General features: G+C 50.9%; 1 protein-coding gene across 1 annotated transcript in view; it reads right to left on the bottom strand.

Moving 5' to 3' along the window:
* FAT2 (FAT atypical cadherin 2) overlaps positions 1-11,268 on the bottom strand; it is a 59,929-nt gene extending 48,661 nt beyond the window's left edge. The window contains exon 1 of the mRNA XM_029998354.1: positions 11,033-11,268. The gene's annotated coding sequence lies outside the window, so the exon portion shown is untranslated. The remainder of the gene's footprint in view (positions 1-11,032) is intronic.
* Positions 11,269-12,972: the final 1,704 nt, after the last annotated feature.

Genomic DNA, 12,972 nt, shown 5'->3' with positions numbered 1-12,972 from the left:
AGCAATTCCCCTGCTGTGGTGATTACTTTTTGAAACAAACAGTCCGAAGCTGAACTGAAAGTACAAGAATTTGTAGAGAAATCAACACAATTTGGATTTGACAAAATTCAAACTAATTTTTTTTATGACATCATTTCACTTCTAGGAAATACAACATGTCCCAAATGCACAGCAAATGAAAGAAAATCTTGGAGGACAGGGCTAGGTGATCCAGAAAGGCAAGTGGTTCCTTCTGAGAAGTTGAAAACCATGTTCTTAAAAGCTCTGCATGTTGCTTAACAATGCTTAAGAGTTTTGCAGCATGTAGGGACTTGCCTAGAGCTGCTCCCTTCCAACATTTTCAACTGCTGAACCTGGAAAGAAGATGTATGCACGCTGCGTGCGCGTGTGTCTGCTAGGACTGTGGAGCAGGAAAAGTCACATACAATTCAGAGTAGAGTAAGGCAGCAGAATGAAACAGCAACAAAAAACAGTGCTGTTCATGAACAGCAGAATTAATGAAGCTGATCGCTTTGTATCTGGGCTAATTGACTTTTTAATTGAATTGTACTGAAATGGCAATGTGAACTCAGCTCTTATAAGACATCAGAGAACCCACAAGGCAGAGACGTTATGAACTCCACAACCACAAGAAAAGCTGGAGCTAGAGCACATGCCTTCTTGGGCACCAGCAATTCAATATGGGAGGATAACCTTGAGCAAGGAGTGGGTTTTCTGGTGTTTAACAAGATGCAAACTTTCTTCTGAATCTCTCCTGGAATGTCCTTAACCTCACTCTTCCCTGTAGATTTCCTGACACCTAAGAAGGGCTGCACTTCCATTGCTGTTTTGCCCTCTGTGGGGGCATTAGCAGGGTTTTACTCCTCTGTCCAGCTAATTATTTTGCAAAAGCTGTCATGACCTCATATTTTGGAGAGCTTTGCTCTCAATTACAAGCTGGGCTGAAAGCAATCAATGGCTTCAGCTGTTATTATGAGGGATGGAGAGTACCTACGCACATGGGGCATGAGACAGAAGCGTCATTTCCTCTGGAAATGATCTGAAACTTTGAAAGGCACAGGCAAAACCTAGGGAGAATTTTCTAGAAGGCATCACTATCAACTTTTGAAGTCTAAAAGTTTCTCTTTGTGGCAGGACCCATGCCCAAAGCCCCAACATTAGCACAGAGAGCCCGTCGTGTCCCCTGACACCAACTGCATGTGCTCTGAGACGTCCTATTTCATCACCTTTATTATTGCATGTGCATCTGCTTGGACAATTTCTGTACCAATACTGCTGGGAAATCCTATCATTGTTTGAACAATTCCACACAAGCCCATGTTTGTCCTCTCTTATTTTATCCTTTGGTAAAAGAATGACATGGAGGGGGTTGGTGACACTAATGTCCTTCAAGAGTTGGCCTATTCCAGTTGTGTGTCCTGAGGGTCCCAGGAGAGCTCACAGCTTCCCAACCCGGGACGGGAAACCATCACCTACTACTTGTAGCCTGTCGTTTCTTCTTTAGTAGGTTGCGCTGGGAAACGATGACACACTGGCTATCTTGTTTCTCTTTCTCCAGCATGGTTTTAATGTAATTTGAAGAGTAGTAGATCTCCCAGGAGATAACTGTGCAGCCCCTGCTCTGTCTCCTGCTTCTGGGATCATTTACACCATATTCACAATGCAAAACCATCCAGAAGTGGGACTGGGATGTTTCCAAAGGTCATAGTGAAGCTCAAAAGAAAAATGGGGCACAGTGCTCTGAACAGAGGGCAAATCTGGTTAACTACAGCCTTGGCTCAGCTGCAGGGAAAGCCCCGTTGGAACCACCCCTGGAGGGTGTCAGTAATGAACTAGCAGAAACGAGGTGGGTTTCTATGGCTCTTGTACTGTGGGCGGGAAAGCTGTGTATAATGTGAAAACAGCATAAAAACAGTTTACTAGCCCTTAAAATCCCAGATGGAGGTGGCTGCCAAGGAGGGGCAGTGCTGTCAAGCTCAAGGGTCCTTGCAATTGAGTTCAAGGATCTCCATGTTGAAATGGGGTGAAATCAAGTGCACCTGAGAGAGATTTTTTTGTGTTGATTAGGAGAAACATTTTTGCTGTTTTTCTGAGCTGTGCTACCCCATGTCCTTGTGCTGACAGTAATTAGTACGTGATGCATGGGACCTGTGGCAAGGGCCATACCCACTTCAGGGCTGCCAGATCAGCTGCAAGCATTAAACACCTAAACACCCTCACCTGCTTCTGGACCCTCATCTCATGGTATCAGTTATTTCTACTCCCGAAAGCTCTCTGCTTCTCTCTTTCATGGCTCCCCTAGGCATGGATGCCCTTCTGGAGCTGGTTGCACATGGGGAGGTAGATGTGTTGGAGAAAGCCCATCGGTGGGATGGAGCCAGGAAGGTAAGGCATGCTCCCAACTGAGGGAAATACCAGGGCATCATTATCTGGTGATTCAGCCTCCTCCCCTAATCACCAGGCGAAGATCAGAGAGCCTCGAGGGGCTTCGCCCTCAGCCCTGTAGATGCAAGCTCCCCACAGAGCGAGTAAACACTCTGTGTATCTCTAATCAGAACCTAAGCGTGCGTCTAAATTTAACATCCAAATTGTGATCCTCTGTCAAAGACATGCCCAAATCTGTTGGTTTGAAATGAAGGAACAAACACAGCACTGAGGTTCAAAGTGTGTGCGTGGGGAGACTGTGGAGATGGGTGATTTGGGGGGATTGGTGCAGGGCACAGCTACTCTGGCTGCCTAGGGCGAGAGGCTGGGGCATGGCCCGGGGGGGTCCTCTGGGGGTCCTCCGGGGGGTCTCCTGCAATGCGCGGGCTGCTCTGTGTGTTGGCCGTATTGCAGAAAAGTATGTCAGCCTGCCACAAAGTAGGTGTGGCCCCAGCCCCACCTTTTGATTCCCTTCAAGAGGAGCATTTAAAAGCAATAAAAACCCAAAACACAAAACAAGGCAAGTGCTGAGTGCACCAAGAGCAGCATTCCCCTTGCTAGCTGTGGCAGGGGCTTGGCCCAAAGTTTTGAGATCAGAAGATAAGGGAAAAATCATAATTTTCATGGGAAAATAAGGACAACTCTTCCCTTATTGCTTTTTTTGTCAGCACACATCCCAAACCTTCTTCCTCTTTCTTTCTCTCTTGCTCCCGCCTCTGTTCTCTCTCCCTCTTTTTCTTCACTACAAGAAACAGTCTTCCCCCCCCCCCCCCCCCCCCCGGATAGGTACCCATCAAAACCATCCTCAAGCACATTAATGCCTTTGTTGGAGGCTACAAGCACTAGGAGCTGGGTAGGGGAAGGGAGATGTGCTTGGTTGTTCGAATAATCAACGATGGGGTAGTTTAATGGTGGGTCTGAATTTCAATGGTCATTGGGAATAGAGACAGAGAGCAAAGGAAGTAAATCATGTAAGATGGTGGGTGCAAGGCTTTGGGAAAGTGAATAGGAGTTGGGACTCTGTCATCTTCTGGCTTGGGTGGTAGCTGAGCAGAAGGGGTTCAGCTACAGTTGGGGCAATATCCTTACAGTTGCCTGCCAAATAGGATCAACCAGAAAGCAGTCCCTGCGTATTTAATGTTGGGAAGTCATAGATTAAAAAGTGCGCTTCTTGTACAGGTGTTGAGCCGTGTCTGTGAGATGTTTTGATTCCCAGTACTGAAATAATCCATGTACACCCTGCGTGGGGGCTGGGCTGCTTGGTTAATGTTTGCCCTCTCCTCTGCTGCAGCAGTGCTGATGGGAATTAGATCCTTTTCCATTTGGTGCTTTGCTTAGTTTTGGCGAGTTCCCTGCCAGTTGCTCACAAAGCAGGGCCTGTGGGGCTTGAATTCTGTGGGGAGATGGGTGTTTTTTGAACTGTTTTCTTGGACTTTGAAAAACAAACCAACCCATCCCTTCCCAAGCCATGACACAGAGCTGTTCCCATGATCTTGTCAGCGTTTCTCTGAATGGGATGCTGAATCCAGGCTAGTGGCTGGCACTGTCCTTGGAGGTCCTGCTCCTGCCTTCGGTTGTGCAGTCTCCGCTTGGTTTTGCAGTGAAGCAGAAGAAATACATCCTGGAGGTACTACACAAAGCCAGAAAACTAATGAAAAGAGCCCCTGAAGTTACGGTGTTTCCTTCCTCAATGTATCTCGGGGTTTTCCAGTGCCTGTGGATGGTTTTCTCAGGGCTGATGTTTGCAGAACTGTGTTTTGCACCAGCCTGCTTGGGGGCTGTGTCAGTGTGGGTACAGCTTTTTGCTAGACTTGCAGATTCCACCAGGGCGCAGTTGGGCTGTTCCTTCCCCATCTTGACTTGCCAATCTCCGAATGGCTTGGATAGACCTTTGGAAATTGTTTCCAGATTGCCAGACAGCCTGGAGCAAGGTGGCCGATCGTTTAAAACCTGGTGCGTGTGCCTTTTACAACCGAGGTCTGCCCTTGCTTGGAGTGACCTGTGAAATGCTGCTCCTGTTGCATAGTGAGTGGCCCGTGGGCAGGGCCCAGACACATGCCGTAACAATTTCATGGTTCAGCTCCGTTCCTGGTGGTAAAATCGCTGTGTGCTGATGGGGTGGGCTGTACCAAGGGCTTCTCAGCTGCAGAGCCATGGAAAGCCATGGGATTAATGAGTGTCATGCTGGTGTGTGGAGCAGTGACTCTTGCTTGGACTGCCCAGTGTGGCAGGGGGGTCACACACACGTCCCGGAGCAGAATGAATACAGTCCTACGAGCACCATGGAGATGCTTCTCCCATCATCTACCAGCTGGGCCAGGCAGGTGCTTTAACCCTGGGGAGTTTGGGTTCCCTGGGGAGCTTGAACCGGCAGCCTCTAAGGGGTGTTGGAGAAACAGAGACTCTCTTGAAGGAGTTCTGGGGAAGCCTGTGGGGCAATCTGGGCCCCAGGTTGGTAGACCTGGCATGATGCTGGGACACCCATTTTGTCTAGTCAGGTTGCATTGCTGCAGGAGTTGGTAAAAAATGCTTTGTTCCGAGACAGCACTGCATTCCCTTGGTCTAGTCTGCTGCAGCCAGTGGACCTGCAAGGGGTCCTGCTAGGACCACTGTTCAGGGCTGACAGCGGGAGTGTGGTAGGACGTTGTCCCCGGAGTGGTGAAGGCAGATGTGCAAGACATAGTTGCACAGGAGAGCGGGATGGTCTTCCACATGGGAAGGGTGGCTGGGAAGTGTTTAGTTACTCTGATGTCCAACTGCGCCTTCCCCATACAGCTGAATGCTTTTGCCACCTTTGTCACTGTGCCAGTTGTTCACAAGTCAGATATTCAGATCCAGACTGGCTCTAAAGGCACCTTCCTCCATGACATCTTGCTGTGGCATCCCCCAGCCAGCCGCTCACCCCCTTCCCCCTCAGATATCTTGCTCATTACCCCATCCTCGTGGCTTTGACTGTGCCCTGCTGCTCTACCTGCTGCCCTGGTTTGCTCCTCCACCAGAGCAAGCGGGCACTATGTGTCTTTGCCTCCAAGCCGTTCTCTGCCCACGAGCAAGGCATCACCTTGTACGTGAAGCTGAAGGCTTTCTCTTGTCACCTTTCCACCTGTGATATGCATTTCTGTCCAGTACACTCTGAGGAAGCCAGGGAGAGCCTGATTTAGTACTGCTACCAACACCTAAGCCTGGCTCAGATATGTCACATAGCTGAGGTTTCTTTGTCATTGTTGTAAGCCTCCAGGAGCTCGTCTGTTAGGCACAGAACTTGAACAGGCTTGAACTCCCTCTAGAGTTATAAGGGTCAGTGATCTTTATCTATCTTGGTGTTGCAACATCATTCTAGAGCAAGAGTTAATCGCACAGCTCCAGAGCTGTGGAGCCCTCAGTGGGGGTCTGGGATCACTGGAGGAGACCTGGGGAGTGAGAGACCCTTGCAGTGCCAGCTGCCTTGCTGCTGGCTCCTGTCCCAGAGAAAGCATGACATCAGGGAGGTTGACTTGCTTGTGCCAAGGACAGGGGGAAGCATCCTTATACATTATTCCTAACGCCCTTCCTCTGCCCTCCCATGAAACGATCAGCTGCTTTTCCTTCCTCACTGATAGCTTCCTGCTCTCCCCAGTTATTGGCAGCAGGGGGGTAAATCCTGCTCATGGTCCAGAAGCTGCCATTGCACAGGTAACCAGGGAGGTGTTTGGGGGTGCTGACTACCTCCTTGGCCAAGGATGGCGGCTAGGACAGCCAGGAGACAGGGAGGAAACAGCAGATCCCACTGGTGGCTCTGATGGGAATGGGATACCTGTTGCCTGTGAAAAGAAACAGCCCTGGGGGCTGGAGACGGGCAGTGCCAGTGGGAAGGAGGCTCGGTGGGAGCTGCTCACCAGGCAGGGTGCGAGGGGCCCAGGGGCTGGGCACCGCGGTGCAACAGCCCAAACATGTTGGCACAAGAGCCAGCTGCAGCGTGCCAGGTACTCACATGAGCGTGCCCCAACTCTGCTACTTGCCAGGACTGTGCACCTCTCTCTCTGGGATTCAGCTCCTGTGGAGGCTGTTAGTGCCAAGGGCCATATACCTTGGTCACTGCAAACTAGCTGGCCAAGCAGGCGTGCCGTGGCCATCAGCACAGGCTGTGAGAGCCCACAAGGGATCCCGGGCTCTTTCCTGATTGCTTTCTCCTGCCAAAACTCATACTGAGCCTTTCACATTTTCCTCATGCTTGGGATGGAAATTATCTTGCACTGATAATCATTCCCCTGTCTGCAGACTGCTGAGGGAAGCTGGTGTGTGTGACCACATTGTCAGTCCTCCCTGTTACCTTTTGGATCCACTGGCCAGTTTCAGCCAAATTTAACCAGATAGGTAAAGACTTGAAAGGAGTTAGGTTTGCACAAGCTTGTGAAAAGCAGCAGGAGAGAGAAGAGAAATCCAAATTAGGACTCCCAGCTGGAAGAAAAGGCTCTAATGTGCGCCCAACCCGATTATTAGACATCAGAGAATCCACACAAGAGAGACCGCCCCAGGCAACCAAGCTTCATGAATTCTGCTGCTCGCAAAACAGCTGTTTATTTAGGTGCTGCAAAGCCTGTGAGATCCCTTCTGGGATCCCAGCACACAACTCCCATCTGACCCACCAGAGCTGTGAATCCAGACTGGGCTCAGCTCCCACCCCAGCCTGGAGAGAGGAGCTGCTCTGCCCAGTGTTTGAAGGGGCTCTCATCCTGAGCTGTCTGACCCTGTGAGTCCTCATCCGCACCTTAACTCAACCTGGATGCTTGCAACGAGGACATTGGCTACATCACCTGAGTGCCGGTAGTCCTCCGATAGCCTTTCTGCGATTCCTGGTGGGGAACATACATGTTATCCTACGATCAGTAAAATTTGTTGGGAACGAGTCCAAGAGCATCTTGGCATGAAGAGCTGGGTGAGGGACTGTGTGCCCCACTGGATGCAGGAGAGGAGCCCCAGCGCTCAGCAGGATGTGGACCGCTCGATTTCTCTCTGCCCTGCAGCGCAGCCCTGGCCACTATGCCTCCTCCCTCACCTTTTTCTCTCCTACCAAGCAATTCTCATTCACCCGCAGACCTGTCCCCGCACTGAGACGAAGATCTTCTTATTCCCCTGCCCAGCACCCTGCTGGTCTTTCCCTTCTGGTGCCTGAAGGTGAGCACGGAGAGCAGCTTTCCGCTCTGCCCGCAGCCTCTTTCACTCTGTTGCCATCTGTCTGCCTTGCGCTGCTCCTTCCCATCCCTCTCCCGTGTTCAGAGGCAGCGTAAGGACACAGAGGACAGAGAATGAATGAGATGATCAGGGCATGATCCTCCCTCGTAAAAGGATGCCTGGCCAGGATGCCAGTAGCTGTGCCACAGAAATTCCCTGCAGCAGACATTTATTGAATGCAAAGAGATACCTGCAAGCTGATAGAAAACCTTCAGCTCCCAGATCTGCCTGCTCTTGGGAAACCTGCCTACAGCAGCCCACCTCCCCTGCTGTATCCACGGTGCCATACAAGCTGATGCAAAGCCAGCCCCTGGCCTGGGGAGCTCAGGGTTTCACAGGAGAAAAGATTAACCCCTGAGACAGGCATGTTTGCCCAGGCTGGTCTAATTGCCACAGCGTGTCCTTGTGTCCTTGTCAGCTCTCGTTACACTCCCAGCACAAGGTGCTACCTCCCACTCCGGACTGTCTGCTGGAAACGCGTTTCTGAAAGCTCTCGCCATCGCAACGACTCTGCGGAGCAGGCAGTGGTGCGCAGACACTGCTTGCAGCACCTGCGACAACCAGATACCAGGCTGGGCACACAGTGTCCCTGTCAACCTGAGCCATATGGAGTATCTATTCATGGCATAACCACCGTATCCCAGGCTGCCTGAGTCACAGCATCTATCCAAGGTACAACCCGGTCAGTCCAAAAGAGTGCCACAACACAAGAACATCAAACTAACCATGCTTGGCCATCTCTCTCCCAAAATGGCCAGTTTTGATTGCTTAGTGGAGGAGCATAAGAAACAAGGCACATGTAACATGTTCCTTCTCCCACTTTCCAGCATCGGTGCAAGTACACGGTTGTTCTTGGGCTGTTGCATTTAATAACCGCCACTGGAGCTATCCATCCCAAATGGATCGAAACCTTGTTTGAAGCCAAGTACACTTTTGGCCTCTGCAATATCCTGTGGCAATGTGTTCCAGAATTTAATTATGCCCTCTGTGTGGAAAAAAAAAACCCAACAACCCTACTTCCTTTGGTTTGTTTCAAACCTGCTGCTTGTTCATTTCTGAGCTACAAACCTTCCTAACAGCCCTTGCAGCCTGCCCCTCCCTGGAGCTCCTTCTTCCAAGAATTAGGAAAGAAAGTTTCTTTGCTAATAAACCAGTACCTGCCCCATTGCCAAGGAAAAAGTGTGGTTGAGAGAAAAATTGCTTGCTCAGCAAATCAGCTTGCTAATAGACAATGGAGCATCAGTGTTGCCAACCCAGTTGAAAAAGAAAAAAAAAGTCTGAGGGTATTTAATCCTCTTATGCTTGCACATGATACAGAAGAAAGCCCACTACTGCTCGAGGTGCAGCTGCACTTGCATACTCCACACGTGGCAAAAAAACAAAGCGAGGTACGCAAAGCAGGGAATGCCATTTCTGTAGCATGGAGGTAGCTGGAACGATCCTCTAGGACTTGCCTTGGAGCAGTTGGCAGGAGCGTAGGATGCAAAATGCATTAGTTTCTAACAGATGTTTGATTCCAGGTGTTACACCTCCTTTGAACTCTCCCTTCGTACATGAATGATGCTTGTTTGTTTGGAGGGCTGGGAGACGCACTGGTTTCTGAGAGCATTAGGATTTGAAATACATTCATGGTGCAAGCTGTAGCTAAGGGAAAAGCTCAGGAGAGAAGCAGATCCTGCTGTGCTCTCCCCTCCGCGGGCAGGGTGGTTGGGCTCATTTTTGCAACGTTACGGAGCGCGTTAAAGCACAACAAGCAGATGGGGAGAAGCAGAGAGGCTGAAGCCCCTGGCTGGGTTAGAAACCTCTTGCCTGCTCAGTCCCTCAGGAACCCCAGTCACTTATCAGACAGGCGGATGTCCCTGAACTGTTCCTGATAAGGTGAGGTGTGCTGTGTATTAGATGATGATAAGGGTGCACAATACCGAGCCCGGGTGATTTTGCCTCCCCGAATACCAAGACAGCCCAGCCTTCCTCAGGAGCCCGATACAGACTGTTTGCTTTCTGTCCCGAGGCTCCGATAACCTCCCAGGTCTCTCTAGCTGACAACCTGGAGAGCCGTGGCAGCTCCCTACGTATCCCATACCCGCTCTTTGCTCCCCTGAGTCCGGGGCAGAGGATCCAGGGCACCCGGGGCGAAGCGGGAGCCCGTCGGCCGCAGCCCTGCCGGCCCCGGCAAAGCTGCTCCGCTCCGGCCACCGCACAAATGGAGTTTCCACGAGTCCTGGAAACTCTCGGCCCTTCGCAGCAGCAAACCCACGCGAGCACCAGCTTTTTTTAAAAAGTTTTGTCCAAAGCAACCCCTGTTGTGTGACAACTGATCTTTGCCCCTCTGGAGTGCTGCACTCCACCAAGTCTGCCTTTAATTCCCCCGGGAGGCTGATTAGCTGATAACTGCTGTTTGGAAGGGCCCCATTTGCTCCAAGTGCCCCGGCCTCCCTCCCTGTATTTTCACCTCTTTTCTCAGCGCCGAACATGTACGTGGGAAATAATTCCTGCGCGCCCTGAACTGGGACTGGATTTGCTCTGGGATTTCATCTTACTTTGCCATCAGACACCTGACAGTGAACAAAGTTGCACTGATGCAGACACGCACACGTTTACACACGCGGTCTTGTGCGAAGCGGGGACAGTGGCTTTTGCTTCGGTTCCCCGGCTCCGGTGCCTGTCACGGAGGGGACCAGGGAGGGCAAGGAGCTCTTGCCTGGCCGTACAGGGAGAGAGGGCTGGGAAACACCAGCGCCGTGCCTACACTCAGAGATCACCAAAGCACAGCTGAGTTCGAGGTGACAATGGAAGCGGCTTAATGGGGAACACGGAGACAGAGCTTGGAGCGGTACCGCATCACTCCAGTTAGTGAGGTTGTATACAGCCAACGACTGAGCCTGCAGCTGGACGCCATCGCTGCTCCTGCAGCAGCACATCCATTTACTCCAGCACAAGCATGCTCCCTGCAGAAATCCTGCCCTGTTTGGACACCTGGAGCCCTTCTCTGTTCAGTCCCTCCTCGCCTGCCTTGCTCAGCAGTGTGGCTTTCCTGTTTGCTACCTGGAGCCCACCTGCTTGCACTGGCTGCAGCATGCTGAAGTTTTCCAGCTAAGAGCAGATGCAAACTCTGTGCAAACGTGGCTGAAGCTTTTCCTGGCTCCTTCCATAACCCCCCCACGCTAGGGCTGCCAAAGGGGAGGAAAAGATGAAAGGCTCTCCCTTTGCATCCCAAAGCCCTATCTCTAGGATAAGGCTGTTTCCAGCAAAAGTTACTCGCATGCAAAAGCAGTTTCATGACTAAAGCAGTTTCATGACTAAATCTCTGCATCCTCCATGCCTTCTTCCATCCATGCTGTACAGACTGCTCCCTGAGTCATTTCAACTTCCCACACCAGCAAGCAGCGTGCCTTACCTGTTGCAACAGGAGAGAGACCTCTCCTGAAGTTTACTGCCTCTCTGCTCTCGCCGCTGAAAATCCTCTCCCGCAGCAGCACCTTGCTGGCTGCCGGGGATCCATGGTGCTTGCAAATCAGAGGCGAGGGCTCAGAGAAATTCCTGCAAGGAGCGATTTTGCTGGCTGAAACTCCGGCAGCACAGGTTGAGAGCAGCGAGGGAGAAAGTTGCAGGAGGTGGAACTCCCTCGCTGAAGAGCCAGCCCTTCCGTGACGGACTGGAGGAGGAGGAAGAGGAGAGGCATCGCCTGCTCCCTCGCTGGAGAAGTGAACTTGTGTGTGTGTGTATGTCAGAGCTGGGCAAGGACCCAAGCCTTAGAGCCAAATAATTGCAGAGCTTTTTACTGTTAGATTAACTAGTATTGCCATGAAATCCAGGACCTCAACTGCAAGGGGGGGGGGGGGGGGGGAAATATGTCAGGTAAATCCCTCCAACACACCTGAAAACCCAAAGATTGTTTTTAACTAGCTGCCAGGTGGGTGTTGCAAGGAGGGATGGGGAGAAGGGGGTGGGGGAAACCTGAATCTGCCCTCAGAGCAGCTGCGTGTGGAGAGACACTTTGAAGGTTGTTGTTGTTTGTGTTGGGGGAGCCCCCAGAAACCCCAGCTGCCGCCAATAAGCCCCAGGGTGCTCGGTGCTGTACAGGCAGAGGATGAAAAGGTGGTCCCTGTCCTGAAAAGGCAGGAGGCAGAGAAAAGAGAGGGAGGTAGCAAGGAGAGATGGCAGCACAGGGAGACCAAACCTTGTACCAGAGCTTTGGGGGATTTTTCTTGGCAAAGGAAGAGCATCCCAACTCTGGGGGTGTTGTTGGGGGCTGGGGAGAGGGGAAGGGACACAGACCCTTCTGTGGGTGTTCCTTGTCACGTTGGCTAGAACATGGGCAGTTGGTGGGTAGCTTCAGTCCTCTTTGTCCCAGTCCCCTTCCCCCTCCCCTCCTTTTCCCCCCAACCCTCAGTACCGCCTTTAGATTGCAGTGGGGTTTGAACAGACACCGGGGTAAGTCTCAATGTGGGAAATCAATGTTCAGGTTTAGGTGAAGTTTTTTCCCCCCTGTGGAGCATTTTTGCAGAGGAAATGACCAGAAAGCTTTCTGTACAGTTTTAGGAAAACAAAAACAAGTGAAGAATATGAAAACTGGACAATTTTAACCAGTCTGAATAGGTGCCTAACTGCTCCTTTTGAGCCTCCATGCAGGCACAATGATGGAAGTGAGCACAGGAGCAGGTAGAGGAGAGAGACAGACCCCATTAGCACCCCGTTTGAGGAGGAGTGGTTGGTGCAAACTTGCACCTTACTAGTCACCAGCAAATCCCCCAGGACAGCAGGTTATGAATCCTCCAGCCACACATACAGCTTCAGCTGGAACTTCTCTCAGACTAGACACTGTCAAATTAAATCACAGGACACCAATTCCTGGGAAAATCCATGTGATTTCATGGTGCAAATCCAAAAAGTTGTGAAGAGGTTGACGCATGATATATTGGACTATTTGGGGTTGTTGTTGGAGGGCAGTGAGAGCAATCTGGTAAATTCACCAGAAAATGCAGTTTTGATGGAATCAAAATTGTTCAGCATTTTAGATTAAAACTAGTGAACAGTTCGTACCAAGAACGAGAGAGGAAATTTGCACAGCATGGTGAGACTGAGTGATCTCCCTGGGGTCACCCTGGGACAGTGCTGGGTTGAGAACTGATCTGCTAGCTTTTGTGCTACTAATGTTCTTATTGGGTGCTCTCCTCACAGCATCTTAACTCCACTTGGAAAATGACTTTGATTTCAAGTTCATCATGATCTTTCAGAAATAGTTTGAACGGAATGAGAAGGGGGCATAAATCCAGTTAGATTTACATGTGCAGCTTGTCCATTTTTCCAACTGTTTTAGTCAGATGACTTGTAAGG

The sequence above is a fragment of the Aquila chrysaetos genome, chromosome 22 (assembly GCF_900496995.4).
Source record: "Aquila chrysaetos chrysaetos chromosome 22, bAquChr1.4, whole genome shotgun sequence".
NCBI lineage: Eukaryota > Metazoa > Chordata > Aves > Accipitriformes > Accipitridae > Aquila > Aquila chrysaetos.
The sequence above is the reverse complement of the archived record's forward strand: the minus strand, read 5'-3'. Positions and strand labels throughout refer to the sequence as shown.